Below are 15,108 nucleotides of genomic sequence, written 5' to 3'. Positions count from 1 at the left end.
CTCAACCTTTTGAAAAAGTGATATAAAAAGAAGCCTTTGGGTAACTCTAAACCTGCTGGGATCCTCTGAAGAGTCTAAAAAAAAGCCCATAAGGGACAGAAAACTACCAAACACCTAATTTAACCCAAGGTAAGTGCTGATCTCTGGATACATCTCATGAGACTGCAGAGGTATGTCTCTGTTATTTCTCTTGTGTACCTGGTGTGATGGACATTTCCTGCTGCTGCAGAGGATGCTGGTGGTTTTGGAACCAAGGAAGGTGCCCTGCAGTCACCCAGTGGTGCCACAGCAGGTCTTCAGTCCATTTGAGCAGACAGAGTTTCCATCTTCTCCAAAGCACAGGTGAGTGGCTGTGTGGAGTTTTCTGATCATGGCTGGATGGGGTCACCTCCAGAGCCAGCCTTGGGCTAAGGACCTAACAGCTGCCCTGAACCTAAACATCCCACATGGGCTCAAATCAAATGCAGAAGGAATTTGTACCTGGGCTGTCCTCTGGCTAGGCTTGTAGCTGAGCATGTTGCTCAGAAAAAGTTCAGGCTTTGATTTTCCATCCCTAAACAGATTAACAACATTGTATTTTCAGAAAAAACATCCAACAGAGCTTGAAGCTTTTTGGGGGGTTTGCTTCTGAAGCCCTAAAGACTATCAATGTTCATTTGACACCTCTTTGGGCAGGGCCAGCTGGGCAGATTCCTCTGTCAGAGCTGCCTCTCAAACCCACCATCAGCATTTTGACCAAAGCCATTCTCCAGTGTAAATTTTGCCTTTCAGAGTCAAGGCTTGGCTCTTCTTTTTCCAGTCTTTCCTCCTTGCTCTTCACTCTTTCGCATCTCTGACTTTTACCCCTTCCTCCACCAGCTGCTTTTCACCTTCCTTAACACAAGTTTTCTTGCTTCTCCAGTGTGACTGTCACTCCAGATAGTCCTTCAGGAGTAAGAAAGCCCCAGAGACAGTGATAAAAGTGCAGTGATATAACCTGGCTGATCACAATTTTTTACATATGGGCATGATGGAAGCAATGAGCTTTAGGTGGAGAAATAAGAGCATCAAGACTCAGAGGCACAAGGAGGAGAATTGGTTTGAGAGCTAAAATGCTGGGTAGCTCATCTGGGAAGTAGGACAGATTCTGGTTTGTGTTGATTTTTTCCTCTTTCATAGAGTCCCAGAGAAATTCAGTGATGTGCCAGCACTCAGCATGAAGGGAGATGCTTGATTTATTCCTCACAGCAGCCTCAGGAAGTGATCAGATATACATCAGCCAGGCTGAGAGGGTCATGAATAACTCAGCAGGCAGTTTACTCTTAGCAGTTGTGAAATGACTGAAGATGTATCCTGCAGAGGGAATTCTTGTGGGTTCACTCACCTTCTTAAAAATAAAACACAATTGAAACAAATTCCAGTTTTGAGAGATATCTCTTGTTAGCTTGACTGTTGAATTTGGCAAGGCTAACGCAAGAGTGTAATTAAGAATTAGGCCTTTTACAGCAAGGGGTACTTAAAATTCCTCATTCCTCCAGCTGCTCTCAGCATCTTCACCAGTGGGTGGGAGTCACAGGTACCTGGAAAGAGAATAGAAAGACATGAAGTTACTTGGAACACTGCAGGCTAGAAGACATGGGGAAAAATATCTGCCTTAAAACCCTCCTTGTCTATGAGCAAATGTTGCAGCAATGCTGCAAAGATGCTTGTTTACCTATGTTTGCCTAAGCAAATGGCATCAGAATGTCTATAAAACACTACTAAAAAAAAGAGAAAAAAAATTTCATTTGCCTTAACAGCAGAAACGCCAAGAAAGCACCACCACAACAGCAGTGCTATGTGTGTCCTCACTTCCTTCACGCTTGATCAGAAACCTCATTGGTAATCTTAACCCAGTGAGCTTCCAGAGCAGTAAAAACATAACGAAAGGTGATGTAGCTGTGAGATGAGTGTTGGAGAGCAGATAAGGCCAACAGTGAGGCAGAGATGGACATCAGGTCGGGGGGCTGTCTCAGCCTCCTTTCCTTCACCTGCTGGTGCTTCTTGCTGCTTTGAGCACGGAGTGGAGAGATGAAAGGAGGCTGTGCAGGGGTGTGCATGCCCATGTTTGCAGCTGCAGGGTGGGAAGGGGCTGGCTGTGCTCAGGCTGGGTTACACAACACCTCCACCGCAGGCACAGCGCTGGCACGGCGCTGGGGTCACACTTGGCACCCCCGAACGTGTGCGGTTGCATTTCTTCACTTGTTGAGCTAGAAAAAAATACAGAATGAAAAGAGCTGTAAACAAACCAGCAGGCAGGCAGTGAAGCAGCTGGCATTACCTTCTGCATCTGATTTCAGGGGGATTTTTCTTAAAGCAAAGCCTCTTCCATAAAATCCTCTCATTTTAAGGGCATTTCTAAGGAAATGAGTCCATCTCCTTGTTTAGGCTGTGGGTACAGATACCCTCAGAGAGTGACATGGAAAAGTGAGCAGGGAAGAGAAACGGATTCTGGGTTTTCAAAAAATATCACAGAACTGTAAGTGCTTGAACAGACTCAAATGTCAGCAATGCCAGCTGCTGGCTATTCACAGAGGGTCCCAAAATCCAGACTTTATTTAAATCTGATGGGATCTGATGCTGTTTTGCAGGATACAACTCTGCTATTTCCCAGGTATCCTTCTCCACTCTGAGCATCTTCAGATGCTCTGAGGGCTGGAGCACCTCCCTTATGGAGAAAGGCTGGGAGAGCTGGGGGTGCTCAGCCTGGAGAAAAGAAGGCTCCAGGAAGACCTTCTAACATCTTCCATCACCTAAAGAAGCTACATATATGGAGATATAATACACTTTCAAAAGAAACATTTTGAGGGGAAAAGCTTAGCTACATGCAAGAGGCATCACAGCCAATATATTTCTCACACATCACGATATTGATAACTGGTTCAGTCTGGGGAGCTTGAATTTATATTGTAGATGGTTTGGAAACATCTAGCACTTAGAGGAAAATACTTAGCACTTGTGGGAAAACAACTTCATTTCAACTGTTAGGTAAGTGCTCAGAACACTGCTGGGAACTGTTTCATTCTTAATTCTAAGAAATCCTACTTCACTTTAAAGGTGTCTTTTAAATCTCCCTTGTCTCCTACACAAAAAGATTTTCAGTTTTCCCCACAGCTCTCAGAGAGAAAAAACCTGCAATGTACCTCTTCTTTCACAATCCCCCCACGGAGAATCTGGTTTTATTTCAAACTTTCATATCTCAAGTAGAGAAACAACAAGGACCTGAGCCTGTCAAAGCAGGAAAAAAGGGTCTGTGACCTGAGGGTCTGTGGTTTTGCCAGGTGTTGTTAACTATCAGTTCTGCAACGAAGCCCAACTGTGAGACAAGTGGCACCCAGCATATTGTGCAAGGTGAGCTCCCACAGGTGTTAAGGACTTGTGGATGTGTCAGTCAGCTGTGGAAATTTTGATTTAAGATTTCTTCCCACACTCTGGGTTCCCTCTGGAGCAGAAGTGACTGACAGCACAGACCTAGGAGCAAAGCTGGGCAGGCAGTTTGCTGCAGCCCTCTGAAATGAAAACAGAATTATCCTAAATTCAATAGGAATCAATGCCTAAATCTTCATTTTGCCAGAAAAAAAAAACAAAAAAAACAACTCCTGTTTGAAATAGTACTTAATTTCTTTCACCTGTAAATCAAGCTCTTAAATGGAATTGAGGAACACTTGATGCTACTTTTCCAAAGCTGCCCCACAGATTTGTGGCACTGCACTTATTTATAGTTTTCTATTCATTGGGAGTTTTTGTGGCTATTTTTGTGACACCTGTTTTAGGGTACAATCAAGAGTGTTACAGCTGGGCAGGGTTAAAAAGATACTGTACTTGGCTGCTCAATGCCTTGCTCTGAAAACAACAGGATAGGAAAGAGGTACAGCTGGAGAGACAGCAGCAGATCTGGCAGGGCTCTGACTCTTTCCCTCAAGCCATTTCCACCAGTGCATGTCCAGTAAAACCATCAGCTATAACATGTTATGGTTAAAAAAGATGCAGCTAGAAGTGCTCCTCTGGCACCACACTCAAGGTAAGTCGTAAATCACAGGAGAAAATTGTGGAAAGACTGGAAAGAGAATAAAAATCTCCCAGTCCTCACCCTGGTGCTTTCATCTGGGTGTTCTGGCAGATAAACACAGCCACTAAGCACAATGTCAGCTTCCGTGTTGTGGGATGGCTGTGCTGGCCAAGAGCTCCACGCTGAAAAAAGCCCTTAATTTAATTAAGCTGTAATAGTTCTCTAACTTGCTCAAACAACTCTTTTACACTGTGATCTGATTCCACAGATAAATGGTACCTTTGAGATGCAGCTCAAGGCATTGTATTTGGGTGATTTGTAGTGGTTTTGGTTGTATTCTCTCAATCTTTATGAAAACATGCTTGGACAAGTTATCAGGTTAGATGTGACAAGGACATCTTGTCCGTTGTTGGCTCATAAGCCAACAGTGGAGTTAACTTGGCACTTCTGGTGCTCCCAGTGTGCCTTGCTGAAACAACAGCCCAATTTCAGGGCACACAAGGTGACTCAGTGGTTCTCCCTTTCTTTGATGAGAACCTTCCACTGTGGAGACAATTTTTGCTCACTTCACTCTGAGATGTTCTGTTTCAGTTGTGGCCTTTTTCAGGCAGACCTCACACTAGGATCTCATGATAGATTTTTCACACACTGCAGCTAGTCATGGAACCAGAGTATAAAAAGTCATAAAAGGGAAAACAAACTATATAAAAGTGACATTATTTTGCAGATCAGCACATTCATGGCACTCTTCACAGGGCAGTGAATGTGACAGCTGCATTCAGAGATGAATATCTGCATTCTAGTGTGTTCATTGAACAAGCAATTCCACTGTTTTCAGGCATTTCCTGTAATTCCTGCTTCCTCAGAAGGGTGGTCTCACATCCCCCTAATGCTGGCTGCCCTTGTGGAGAGTTTCAGCAGATCTGTTTGCCTGTGAGGGAGAGCAACAGACACAGGGAAACAAGGATGTCGAAGGAATGGAAATCTTCAGGAGAAAGGAGGGAAAGTGGCAGCAACAATCTGCTTCAGGGGCACAGCATGGGCAGGAGAAATCTGCCAGAATCCCCTTCTGAACCATCTGTAGCTGAAACAAAAGGCCTTGGAAGAAATACTTACTTGATCCAGGTGACCTGGGGAACCAGGGACAGAGCCAAAATTGAAACAGGAGTCTTCCATTCCAGCTCAGTTTAGGAAAATACCAGAAAAAGAACACCATGTACACCTTGAACTTAAAACTGAATCCCCATGGACCTCAGGGTTCATGTTCCTGGGATATCTGACCAATGAACTCTTAGTGGCACCTACATGTCCCTGCACAGCTTTGTATAGTTAAGTTTGTCTGTCAGAGGATTGACTAAATTATTTCACAGCTCAGGTTCTGATTACCAAGATTTATAATTTAGCAGAAGCAGGAAAAATCTAGAACCAAGATTACAATGTAGCATAAAATACAAATCCTTAAAAAAAAAAAAAAGAAAAAAAGAAAAAAGTAGACTACATTATTTTTCAGGGCTTTTCAACCCACTTTTTAAACTTGCAAAACTAAAACAAATCAGACAGAATTCAAGGTTTGGAGGGTCCTGGTCTGTGCTCTATCCCACCCCACAACAGCCCACAACAAAGAGCTTCAGTTGGGCAGATTTACTGAGAACAGCAGCCTGGCACAGGTGGCTTTTCAAACAGAGTCACCCTGGGGAAAGCACAGAGTTGGAGTGGTGCAAACCAACAGTGTGATGCCTTTCAGATCCCACATCAAGGTTTACAGAAGCTTCACTGCAACCTGAAGGCAACAAGAGAAACACAAAACAGTGTCTTATGAAATTGCTCTTAAATGATCAGTTTTCAGAACTTAATTGTATTTATTCAGTCCAGCAGCTTTCAGTATAACCTCACATGGGCTTCAGGTCCTCTACACAACCCCAGCTCTGAACAGTGCAGGCAGACCATGCAATTCCCCTTTCTCTTGCCTTTCTCTGCCTACCCCAGGCCCTGTAGGAACCGATGAGTTTTCAGCTCCTATGGCTTATTGAAGGTCTCACCCAAGAGTCCTGGGAGAAGCACGAGAGCTTGAGCACATTATGGAATTATAAAATCATAGAATGGTTTGGGTTGGAAGGGACCTTTATAGGTCATCTAGTCTAACCTCCTGCACTAGATCAGGTTGCTCAAGGCCCCACCCAACCTGGCCTTGAGCACTTCCAGGGGTGGAACATCCACAGCTTCTCTGCGCAGCCTGTGCCAGAGCCTCACCACCCTCACTGGGAAGAATTTTTTCCTAATATCTAATCTAAACCTGTCCTCCTGTTTGAAGCCATTCCCCCTTTTCCTGTCACACATGCCCTTGTCCAAAGTCCTCTCCAGCTCTCTTGGAGCCCCTTTAGGCACTGGAAGGTCTGACTGCAGCCTTCTCTTCTCCAGGCTGAACACACCCCGCTGTCCTAGCCTGTTTCCATGGCAGAGGGGCTCCAGCCATGTATACATTACAACCATTTCCATGTTTAATGGATTAATTTTCCACTTAGAACTGGAAACGAAAGATCAAATCAAACCAAAGCCCAAACAGCAAATAACATCTGGAATAATTTTGCTAAACTGCAGATAGGCCCATAGCAGTTTTCCACACTCCTGGTTTTGGGGATTCTTGTTCTACTCATTAAACAAACATTTAAAATCAAATCAATTCTATGTCAGTCTTTTGTGGTTTTATTATTATTGTGCCTTCACTTAATTTTTTTTTTAAGTCTTTTCCTAAATAAGCAATTCTATACAATGTCTTAGCAAAATGCTTAGTATGTAAGCAATTTTGACATTTAACCTAATTGCACAGCCCTCTTGAAGAAGTGTATCTGAACTCACCATAAAATCCATTCTGCAATTAACAGTCTGCAGCCCTCTCCTGGGTAAAAGGGAAAGTACAAGAGCTACCATCAGTCCCATAAATATCTTATGCCAAATGAATGATGCATGTTGATGAATCCTGAAAGCAACACAGTTGATGCAGACTTGGCACTTTTCAGGACTGTGGTCCTCTCTGCCTTGTCAAAGTGAATCTCTAAGTTCAGACCATTTCCTTCTAGACCGAGCACTGAAGATGCTGTGCCAAAATAGGTGCTGCTACCCCCAGAGAGCAAAATAAGTGGGTAAACTGCAAAGGTTTAAGGACCTTCCCTGGGGTTGTCACTGAAGATGCAACTATGAGAACTCTAGGACTTAATCTCAGTTTAAGTGGGCAGTACTTCTTAAAACCAGTAAACCAATCAACAACAAAAAATCCAACCAAAACCAAAAAAACCCCATAAACTTACTAAAGTCACTTAGCAGACAACAAGGCTCATGAAAAAGTCTGAAAGTGCAAACTACAGAACAGTAACACAAGACTTATTGACTTACTTAATCCAGTGCTTGTTTCCTTTCCTGTGAGAATGGAGTTATGGAATGGATTTACTATGGAAGTAAGTGTGATATTACCCATAGGGCACAAGTAATAATCAGCCCCAGCTGCTGAAAAAAAGGGAACCTATAGGTTAGAGCCTGCAAAAGAGAGGCAAAACTCAAAGCACACCATGATCCCATCCCATGCAAGAGTCCTGACATAATGACATAAACAGAATTTATAGATGATATAGTCTCTGCTGCAGTTTTATGACAGTGCACTCAGACGGGCAACCACCACTGTGGCAGGCATCAGCCCCTTCCTAGTTCTTGGTACACCTTTTTATACCCTTTCTTCACATGCACAACAGGTTCTCTTTATTCCATTGTAGTTGGTTAGCAAATAATCCACAGGTGCCTTCTCCAATCAGTCACTCACATCCACATTCACCTCTCCATTCTCTAACTCCATTCTCTCTGTTTATTTCTCTTGTTTAGGGGCACAGCTGTAACTTGTTTAGGTTTAAGTTGCTCACAGCTTTTTCTTATCTTACCACAGTTTTACTCTAGAATTTATGAATTTTGCACTAGTATTTATGAAGGGAGCTTCAGCTGAAGTGAAACCATGGCTTAAACATTAACAAAGAGTATTTCTGATGTCTGAAGTGATGCCAGGAAATTCCAGTAAACTGTTGTCAAGTGCCAATGAGAATAAACCATTCTGAAAAATTACATAGTATTATAAATACTTGACCAAAGCAAACATCAACAGACACCAATCTAGACAGTCCAGATTTAATTAAAATAAGGTCAGTTTAAACATTATCTGAGACGGAACCACCCCAGAAGTGCATTCCCAATAAAGAATGCCAAACTGGGTATCAAATGCTGCTGATTGGCATGGTGTGCCATCAGTTCCCAGTACAGGAATTAATTTTCTAATAAAAACTTCCTTTTTATGATATACAACAAGCCAGGTGGCTCATCCTTTAGAGCTTCTGTATTCTCTGGTATGAGTAATCAAAAAAAGTCCAGTCTTCTATTATAACTGATTCACACAGCTTAACCCCTTCAAGCAGAGGAGTGAAAGATGGACACAATAATTTGAGGTGATTCACACAAGAAAATCCAATGATGTAGTTCTGATCATTAGGTGAAAGCTCTTCTTGCACCCAAAATACATGAATTGCCAGTGTTTGTAGCAGAAAATGCATTTACAGAGGAAAATTACACCAGTTTGCTCAAGTATACTGAACTGTAAAAGCAGCTACCTAGAGAAAGATAATATTCTCTATTAAGAAAAAAAAAACCCAAACAAACCAGCTAAAAAGGGGCCAGTTGCACTGCAGCTAGGCACAAGTCTATGAAATGTTATTATCACGGGCAGTATACACTCTATTTTGATTTGCACAACTTCTCCCTGGAAAACATATATTTATTTCAGACTTCTTTATATGAGTTAAGGCAATGAGATTTAATTCACCTTTTTCTTGGCTGGTCACTGTACTGAAAAGACTGGATTATAGGGAGCAAAAGTTTGGTTGGCCAAGTAACATCTATTGTGCCTCCTGGATCCCTCCTGAACCCTGCTGTGTCCTTGTCCTCAATATTTTACAGTAGCTGATGAATTGCACTGAAATATATTCTAGGGACAGCTTCAAATATTTCTCTTCTTTGCTATTACAGGATCCATTTCCATTCCTCAATATTGTAAAAACGCTGACAGGATTTAAGATTTTTTTTCTTTGTAAATTCATCACATCTTTGTTCTCTTTTCATATTATTGTCTTTTCTCTTCCTTGTTAAGTCAATTTTCCACCTCTTAGCCCCTGTTTGGGCTTACTCTTTTCAATATAAAGTTATGCTGCTGCTGCTGAGTCAGCAGTGATGAATGCAGAGCTACAATAACCTCTTACCTCAGTATAACACTTGTAATGCTTGGCCAAGTAATTTTTTGTAAGTAATTTTTGGCCAAGTAATCATTTGCCCCAAGAGAGAAATAGCCTCAACAATAAAGGCACAGAAGTCAAAACATTTGTCTCACTTTTGGAAACTTAAAGATTTGCTCTGCTTAGGTTTTCCTCATGGTCACAAGAAGATGATTAACACATATGACACGAAACAGAGTTCCGAAGCAGGAATTTGGCTGGAGAAGGCAGAGCAGCACCATGAGGATGGCAGTGTCACCTGCTTTAATGCAGCTCCTGGCATTCCCCTGCTGTTCCTTTAGCAAATAGCACAGGAGCTCAGCTGCAGTTTTGCCAGTGTCACACAGCCAAGCACAGCACAGCCTTGCCTGCTTTCCTGAGCCCAAACAAGGCCAGAACGTCCTGATCCTCAAATGGGTGCAGCAGCTGCTGCTGAAGTTGGTTGGAGGCACAGGAACTTCAGGAGTGCTGGGTGACCACTTTAAAAAACCCTCATCTGGTATAATTTCAGGTTCAAATCACATGAAAAAAACTTACAAATTAGCATAACCTTTTTCTTTTTATTTCTGTGCAGTCACTGCATTTTTGGGCATATTTATGGGTGTCTATACATAAAAACTTGGGTATTGTACATGGTATTCTGACAAGCTGCATGGAAGTTAGTTCAGGAATAAACTGATGTGTCTCTCACTTAAATCTCAGTCAGGCAGCAAGTCATAAATGGTCTTCAGTTTGGTCTGGGACACTGCAGGCTCCTTCCTAAGGAAGCTGAGATGAAAAATCCCACTGAGCAGATTGGTACCTGTGCAGTAATGGCCCCATTTTCAGTTTCACAAGACACCATCTGCCTCACCTGTACCATTTGCTTTGCCTCATCATCCTTCCTAAGCACTACAGAAATATTTCTTTTCAGAGAGAACTGGGCTGCAAAAAGTACCTGTCAAAGCTGATTAGACAGAATAGGAAATGAGTGTTCAGGAACCATCCAGGCATAAGGGAAAATCCAGCAATAAAACTGGCAACATCTTCCTGTTCTGTCACGCTTCACTTGTGTGCCCAGAAAGCAAATGTAAAATACAGCCTAGGCTTCCATGGATGTCCTACCTAAAATCTGTTCTCTAAATAGCAGATATTTGTGCCAAGAGAAACAAAATGTTGTTGTACTGGCAAGGCCAAAGAAAGCAGACCCTGGAGACCACTGCTACCCATAGTGACAAGATTCTTTTGACTACCAACCCTCAGCAGTCATATAGTATTTCTTGTGATTACCTTAGCTCTTTTGATGATTCAAGAATTTAAAAGTCTTGGACACAGAATCAGTGCCAAAAAGATTTTATCAATCAAAATGCCTGCAAAGTGCTGAGAAAGCAAAACACATGCACACAAAAGGCAATCTGTATTCCTTCTTGGGTTTGTAACACCATTTATAGTAGCCATCCAAATTACTTGGGCATTTTAATAAAGGGCTGCTTTGCAATCAAATTCCTGACATGCTGCAGAGGCTTCAGGAACATTTCCTCCAACAGAAGCTGTAGGGCCCAAGTGAGCTTCCAGTTCAATGGACAAGGAGAGAAAAACATCTTCTCTTCCCTGATCTCAGCAGACACAGGTGCTCTGCTCCAAGAGATAATTTTATTTCTGGCTTCGGGAGGAGAGCCTGGATCACAGATAATGTCCGGATGTTCAAATTCTGTGTCCCATTCCAGTAAGGCAAAGAAGAATCTGCTTCACAGGGAAGTCATGTTTCAGACAGGAGAGAAATGAGGTTCCATTTAAAGAGTACCTCCTGACTATGCCTGCCTTTGGTAAAGCCTCAACTTCCAGGGGCAAACTCACTTGGAGGCAACAGAAAAGGACAGTGAATGGGATAAGAAGTGATCACAGGAGGTAACATTCACAAGCCACACAAACCAAACCCTGTGTGCTCTGGAGTCACCATGGCTGTCTACTCCTGGCCATGCAGCCCGGATGGTGACCCCAAAGCATGAGTCTCTAAGGGAGCAAGGGACACCTTCAAATCAAGTGCCCTTTTCCTTCAGGGGAAAGTAGCTTTTGGCATGTTAACTGGCAATACCAGCCAGTTGGGACAAACTCATCCAGGAGATTCCCAAAAAACACCCCAAAGAAAACTGCGTGAGACAGAACTTTGATTAGTGTGTCCCTTGTGAACCCACCCTCAAGGGGCAGGAAGCACCCAAAACTTGTAAATGCTCATGATGGAAAGGAACGACAAAAGTCACAGCCTGCAGAAACTCAACAAGTTTTATTAGAAAATTACTCCGTTGATACGGCTACAGCTACACTATCTACCCCTGCATGGGGGTTTGAGACAAAGGGGTAGGGGAAAAGGGAAGGGAGAGAAGAAAAGTTAAAGAGATGGAGAGAGAGAAAAAAAGAGAAAGAGAGAGAGAGAGAAAAAGAGAAAGAGAGAGAAAGAAAGAAAGAAAGAAAAAAGAAAGAGAAAGGAAGAAAGGAAAGAAAGGGAAGGGAAGTTTCGGGAAGGGAAGGGAAGTTTTGGGAAGGGAAGTTTTGAAGGGAAGGGAAGTTTTGGGAAGTTTCGGGAAGGGAAGAAGGGAGGAAGGAAGTTTCAGGGAAGTTTCACGGAAGTTTCATGGAAGTTTCAGGGAAGGGAGGGGAGGGGAGGAGAGGCGAAGGGAGGGGAGGGATGTTTCAGGGAAGTTTCAGGGAATGGAAGTTTCAGGGAAGTTTTGGGAAGTTTTGGGAAGGGAAGTTTTGGGAAGTTTTGGGAAGGGAAGTTTTGGGAAGTTTTGGGAAGGGAAGTTTTGGGAAGGGAAGTTTTGGGAAGTTTTGGGAAGTTTTGGGAAGTTTTGGGAAGTTTTGGGAAGTTTTGGGAAGTTTTGAAGGGAAGGGAAGGGAAGGGAAGGGAAGGGAAAGGAAGGAGGGAAAGGAAGAGAAAGAGCGAAAGAGAGAAAGAGAGACAGAGAGAAAGAGAGAAAGAGAGAAAGAGAGAAAGAAAGAGAGAGAGAAAGAGAGAAAGAGAAAGAGAGAAAGAGAGAAAAAGAGAGAAAGAGAGAAGGAAGGAAGGCAGGAAGGCATGGCAAGGCAAGGCAAGGCAAGGCAAGGCACAGCAAGGCACAGCAAGGCACAGCAAGGCACAGCAAGGCACAGCAGAGCCACTCGCATTTGGCTGGAAGCAGCTGCACCCACATAGCACAACCCCTGCACTTGTAGCCTTTTAGGCTCTGCTGTGCCCCAGGCTCCCCCCAGGCTCTCCACTCAGTCCCACACCACATCCTGAGCTCCATGGTGGAGAGCCCTGGCTTGGAAGGCCAGGCCAGTTGGTGCAGGAGCAGCTGTCCAGATGGACACAGCCAGGGGGCTTTGGTCAGTGGCTCCATGTGAGGTGAGGGATGAGGGGTGTCCCTCAGGACTCTGCCATGGCACCAGGGCTCTTTAATGTCATTATCAATGCCACAGAGAGTGGGATTGAGAGCACCCCCTGCACCTTTCCAGCTGACAGGGAGCTGAGCTGGACAGGTGACACCAGCGAAGAAAGGGACCATCCAGAGGGACCTGGCCAAGCCTGAGCAGTGGGACTGCAAGAACCCAGTGAGGTTCAACAAGCTCAAGGGCCTGCACCAGGGACAGAGCAATTCTAGGATCACTGATGTTGGAAGAGACCTTCCAGATCTCCTGGTCCAACTCTCAATCCAGCACCACCCCAATCACCCCTCAAGCACAGCCACAGGTGCCACAGCCAGAGTGGTCTTCAACACCTCTAGAGACTGAATGGTTTGCTAGTGGAAGTTGGCTTCTGTTAGGAATCCACTGACACTAAAAACCCCTGACAAAAACACAAATCCAATAAAAGAGGCAGCCTAACAACACTGACAGCCTACAGGTTGAATTTCTTTCATATTAGTCAGCAAAAACTCGCCAAGTTTTTTAGTAAATTATGTACCTGGCATGGAAATGGCTAGGATGGTGCCTGATATCAAAAGCGAAAAACCCTTACAACAGTGTTAAAATAGTAAAATACAAAGCAGACCTTTTTTGGAAGCTTACAGGTTTCCCATTTGTCATGGGCACACCTGGCACTGGATTTCTACAATTTTATAAGTTTTACAAATTAGCATATTTAACAATTTTTGTCCAGTTAGAAGAGCAGTTGATTTGGTGAATGACATAACCTTTGTAAAGCAGTATTTACTCAGAGGAAGTTAAGATCCTTGTTCAAAGATGCACAACGAATTTCTCACAGAGCCAGGGAGGGAACCCCCTTGTCCTACATTCCAACCACCATCTAGGACTTATTGTTTCTCCTTCCTGTTTATTGATCACATATTTATTTGCTGGCTGCTTGCCAGGACAAGGCTAGCTGGTAAGCTAAACACACAGAAAGAAATCCAACACAACCCAAAGAAAACAATGCACTCTGGAGATTTGCTGGTCTCACTTAACTGGAGGGCAGATAAGAGAATCATGGGGTGGTGCCACCTCCTCAAACCTGTGAGCTCCTGAAGCTGTTGAATATGTGGCTCTACAATTGCTCCTGCTGTTGCTCTGTCAGCTTTAAACCTCATAATCTGCATCTTTGTTTCCCCAAGCTTTTCTTTTTGGCATGAGTGTTGCTTTTTTATTTAAATCTGTGTGGCTGCATAGGGGAGAATACACTCAGGTCTGGTCCTAAGAGCTGCTCCCTCCCGTTGCCAAGTAACAGGAAAATGAAGATGGTCTGTTCTTCAGGCAGGGCAGGAAAGGTCAAAATGTTTGTGTGAAAGGATCACAGGTGAGAATTTGGATGTGCGTGTTGAAAGGAAAAATAGTTACAAAAATGAATGTTAAGAATATAGAAGAAACTGTCCTTAGAGTACTAAATAGCTCCTTTTGCTTTCCTCTTGTAGCTTGTAGCCCTTTGGTCAAATCAGAGATGACCTGTGCTCTCTCCCTTCCAACCCAAAACATCCTATGATTTTGGGAATTTCCATATTTTATTTGTTCCCCATCACAGTTTTCCCTGGAGTTTTCCCTCTTCATTTCTAGAGCTTAGGTACTTTTTTCCTAAATGTTTATTTCATACTACATGTTTTCACAATAATTTTGTATTTTACTGTAATTAAGCCTTTATTGATTTGACACAAACCAACAACTGCATTTTATTCTGGAAGTCAGCTGAAAAATATATTTCATCCACTAAACATGGACAATACACTTGGGAGTACAGCAGGCATTTAATAAACTCTATTATAATTTTTCTACCACTTCAAACACAGTATCAATCACATATTGATATTTGCAGCCAGAAATTCTAATTGATAGGCTGCATATAAAATCTTTGGAGTACAATGAATTAAACACCAGCTGTACTTAGATGCATTTTAAACAGGGTTTTGTATTAAGAGAATTCTTTGATGTGGAAATTATTTTTCATTTGAAATCCATCCTCTTAACCTCTTCTGGACAGCAGTATATTTTATTGAAATAGGAGCCTTGGTGCAGTACAGAGATGCAGAGAGTCCAAGAATCTTCCCAAAACTACTGCACTTGAGGTACAGGACTGCACATTTATCTGAAATACTTATCTGGGCACCTGATGGCACACAATCATTATATCACTTAACACTTATCTGCAATTTGGTCCTCTGCAAAGGTATAAAATACCATTTATTTAGTCCATGCTGAATTTTGGATGCCCTGTTTTAATTTTCAAATCTGCTAAAATATTACATATTAATGTTATTATTTCCCATTCATATTGTTTGCAAATACTTTCCTTCTTTTCCAATTATATTTATTAATTCCAACAGCAAACCCACCAAA

The 15,108-nt window shown here is 42.8% G+C and overlaps 1 long non-coding RNA gene across 2 annotated transcripts; it reads right to left on the bottom strand.

The window, feature by feature from the left end:
* Positions 1–184: 184 nt before the first annotated feature.
* Positions 185–7,733, bottom strand: LOC146438670 (uncharacterized). 2 transcript variants are annotated; one of them, XR_014851882.1, is made up of 4 exons: positions 7,418–7,733; positions 5,144–5,807; positions 4,109–4,958; positions 185–1,559 (listed from the first exon to the last, which is right to left on the bottom strand). It is a non-coding gene; the product is annotated as an uncharacterized LOC146438670 (long non-coding RNA). The 2 variants fall into 2 exon arrangements; XR_014851881.1 differs by lacking the exon at positions 185–1,559 and having other exon boundaries at positions 3,812–4,958.
* Between the last annotated feature and the right edge of the window lie 7,375 nt (positions 7,734–15,108).

The sequence above is a fragment of the Lichenostomus cassidix genome, chromosome 4 (assembly GCF_008360975.1).
Source record: "Lichenostomus cassidix isolate B80296 chromosome 4, HeHo_3.0, whole genome shotgun sequence".
Taxonomy (NCBI): domain Eukaryota; kingdom Metazoa; phylum Chordata; class Aves; order Passeriformes; family Meliphagidae; genus Lichenostomus; species Lichenostomus cassidix.
The sequence above is the reverse complement of the archived record's forward strand: the minus strand, read 5'-3'. Positions and strand labels throughout refer to the sequence as shown.